Genomic DNA, 4,244 nt, shown 5'->3' on the forward strand with positions numbered 1-4,244 from the left:
TTTTCATACCGTACCACCATACCCTACCTTACCTTACCTTACCTTTCCATACCGTACCACCATACCCTACCTTACCTTACCTTACCTTTCCATACCGTACCACCATACCCTACCTTACCTTACCTTACCTTTCCATACCGTACCACCATACCCTACCTTACCTTACCTTTCCATACCGTACCACCATACCCTACCTTACATTACCTTACCTTTACTGTTCAATTCAGCAAGCATGCCACACATATAATCCAAAAACTCAACGTGCATGTGTCAGCACATTCTGTTGGTCCTGGCAAAGCTGTACGCGTCAGACAGCCCTTTCTATCCAAATGGCTAATGATGGCTAATTGGACAAAGCAAGGATTCCCCCATCTACGCCTAAAGTAACTCACGACGGCAAGCCCTGACCAAAGACACATGGCACTGGAGCTAAACTCTGGCACCGAGCTTGTAACACCTGGGATTGTTATTTCCTTCGGGAGATCAGGGGTTATTCTGTCATGTCCTGCTGAGCCTACAGCGAAGGGAAGCTGGCTTATCAATTGTTTTTTTTCTTCCCAGGTTCATAAAGGGATCTTTGCAAATGTTTTATTTTGCCAAAGTACTGCCCATGTCTGATTTCCGCTTGTAATATTTTTTTCGTTTTCATGTAACTCTTGGATATTTTAGAAACAAAGTTTTGCCTTGCGGCGACAAGTTGCCTTGATTATGAGCATAACCAGCGATACAATTTATGTTGTTTTTCCCAGGCTGAGACCGGCTTACATTTCTTAATCGACATAAAACCGGCTCAGTGTTCCCCAAACAGCATGTCGACCTTTACTTTAATGGATTCATATTCTTGTGTAGCACAAAACGACGATTTTGATTTTTCTGTGTCCCGTGAAGGCATATCTTTTTATACATGATATTCTTCGAAACCCCATTGCTATTCCGTCCCTTTCAAGCATTCTGTTCATTGGTCAAGAACGAGGGAGAGAGAGAGAGAGAGAGAGAGAGAGAGAGAGAGAGAGAGAGAGAGAGAGAGAGAGAGAGAGAGAGAGGGTGGGAGAGAGAGAGAGAGAGAGAGAGAGGGAGAGAGGGTGGGAGAGAGAGAGAGAGACAGAGAGACAGAGAGAGACAGAGAGGGAGACAGAGACAGGGAGACTGAGACAATGACAATGACAATGACAAATTCTTTATTACGAGGGTAGTGGCAAAAGCAAACAGGTGTTTTTTTACATCCAGCCCTCGCCCATGGGAGGGTTTAATCTAATGATAATACGTTTTAAGAGAGAGAGAGAGAGAGAGAGAGAGAGAGAGAGAGAGAGAGAGAGAGAGAGAGAGAGAGAGACAGAGACAGAGACAGAGACAGAGAGAGACAGAGAGACATGTCCAACCAAAGAGAGAGAGAGAGAAATAGAGAGAGAGAGAGAGAGAGAGAGAGAGAGAGAGAAAGAGAGAGAGAGAGAGAGAGAAAGAGAGAGAAAGAGAGAGACAGAGAGACATGTCCAACTAAAGCCGTCACGGCAAGCTTCCCCAAGAGAGGGAGAGAGAGAAAGCAAACAAGCAAGCAAGAAAGCAAGAAAAGCAAACAAAAACTGTCGATTGCATATCCAACCAAAGCCGTCACGGCAAGCTTCCCCAAGTAACTGTGAAGGTAGACAGAACATAAACAGTTACGGCCAAGCGTTTCCGCAAAGGTAAGACAAAACACACAAAAGACCGAAAACAGTAACCAAGCTCAAACAAGTCTGTTCGGTCCCCCGCCCTCTGCCAAGATGGTGCGAGAGATGGTGAGATGTTACTCGCTGGTTTTACGAGATCATGTGATAAGAAGGCAAGATTGCACGATAATACGGCGAGATTACGAGATCAAACGACCAGTTACAACAGGCCTGAGGGCAATGACACGGAACCTGAGAAAACTTCTCATGTACCGTTCTGACTTTACAAAAAGATATTCCGGGCTACGCGTATCTCGAATATCTTTGTGTAAAATCAGAACGGTACATGCGTGTAGGTGTACATCTGATGACTGAAGATAGCTCCCGTGTCTTGTTTATACGTTTTGTATTTTTGGAGGTAAGCTGTTTGGTCCCGTGGTCGCGAAGAGTATAATTTATTTCGGTACGTGTTTGCTTGTCTACCGTGGTGGTTAAACGTTTAGGTTAGTTTTAGGTGGCATATAACACCAACTGTCCTGTTTTGTTTTATGATACGCCGTGTTGATTTTTTTCCACCACAAACGCTGTTCAAGTCATATGATAACAACAGTCACAAGAAACTAACTACACATTTTTCACGGAGGCCGTTCAAAATGAGATACAAGTATTCAACAAAATATTCGGTGTTTGACAAGTGTCAATCCAGAAAACGCAGACGATGTTTTGCTTTCTTCGACAAGAACTCTAACCTACACCAACACTTCACATCCCGAGGATTCTTTTTACAGCACTCCATGTCGATATAATCTGTGCTGCCATACGATTTTCCCTCAAAAGATCTAGGTGTCTGACATGGTTTCAAGAAACGTTTCAACTTTTAAAATGTATGTGCGGCAGGTAGGCTTACATATGATATATTATGAGATGTCGTAGGTTATCTGCCTGTGCAAGCTCAGATAAAAACGTCATAATAAATCAAAGATAATTTGCTTTTGACGCAAGGGAAAAGGGAGATCATATCACCCCCCTCCTAAATCAGCTCCACTGGTTGCCCGTTCCTGCCCGTATCACATACAAAATCAACACTCTCACCTACAAATGCCTCCATGGTCTCGCCCCGGCCTATCTCTCCGACTCTAGCTCTCTCTCTCTATGTCCCTTCACGAGCACTCAGATCATCTGCCGACTCCCTCAAGCTCAACATCCCCCACACCAAACTTAAAACAGCAGGTCAACGCTCATTTTCTTTCCAAGCACCTAGCCAATGGAACACACTACCTCTCCCCCTCCGTCAACAACAGTCCCTCGAATCATTCAAATCTGCACTCAAGACATTCCTTTTTTCCACATAATCCATGCATTCTACACTGCCCACCCCATCCCACCCTGAATAACTGTACATATTTTAATTGTTGATGGTGTGTGTGTGTTAGTGACTTTAAGTCACCGTGTGTGTGAATGAGTGTATGTGCGCCTTGAGTCGCCTGTTGGTGAGATATGTGCGCGTTATAAATATTCGTATTATTATTATTATTATTATTATTATTATATCGTCGTTTATTCTTTTGAGACACATAATACGATACAGACACAGACAGACTGACTGAAAGTAACAGACGTCAGTCATAGCGTGTGGTGGTGGGGAAGTTGATGGGTATCTCAGGAAAGATGCAAAGAAAATGTTTTATTAACGGGAATGATCCGTGTTTGTTCTTGTTTCTCCAGTCATACGTAGGGGAAGGGCTCCTAATATGGACCACTTTTTGTTTCATGCTGATAACTAGCATGTTTTCTTGCGAAGAAGTTTCATTTTGTGTTTGGTAGTCCTTCTCTCTTAGGTTAACCGTTAGGCCTAGTAGAAGTGAGTTAGCTCTGATAGATATTCAGCAAAAATTAAATAAAGAAAAAATCACAAATGATCCATATTAGGAGCCTGGGCGCCCAATATGGACCAGTGAAGAGGCCTTCACGAATCACTGTTAAAAGCCCCCAATACTTCAAAATAACATGATACAACTTAGTGTACAAGTCAGACTAATTAAAATATGCTTTAGATTTATCTGTTTCGGGTTGATGAGAGCATTATTTGAAGCACATCAGGAAACTAAAGAAGCTTATCAAAAAGGGAGTGAAAATAGGTGAAATTATCAACTACCACGAAAAGAAGACTATTTGATATATTTTTTTGAAATCTCGAGGGCTAGTTATAGGTTATTTTCAGCAAGCTTCTTAATGAATTAATTAAAATTGCCGTTAGGTTTTATTTTCGTCGATTTGTTGAAGGTGGTCCATATTAGGGGACACACACATACTTTGATATTTTGCTATTATTTTTTGTTTGCAGTAAAACATCGGGGTCAACACTGCTAAAATGTAACAAATACGGCCTTAGCTGTCATATATAGCAATTTTTGTGTGGTAACATCTTTGGCTGTGGACAGAAACGAGTCCGTTTTAGGTGGCAAATTTAGAGTGAACGCTGCCAAAAGTGAAAAAAGAGAAAAAGCCTAACGGTTTTGAGGTTTGTGTTTCTGCAACTGTTTTGACATGTGCAAGTTATCCAGAGAGGGTGAATAAAGCGAATGAAATTGTTTTGAG

The sequence above is a fragment of the Littorina saxatilis genome, linkage group LG17 (genome assembly GCF_037325665.1).
Source record: "Littorina saxatilis isolate snail1 linkage group LG17, US_GU_Lsax_2.0, whole genome shotgun sequence".
Lineage (NCBI taxonomy): Eukaryota > Metazoa > Mollusca > Gastropoda > Littorinimorpha > Littorinidae > Littorina > Littorina saxatilis.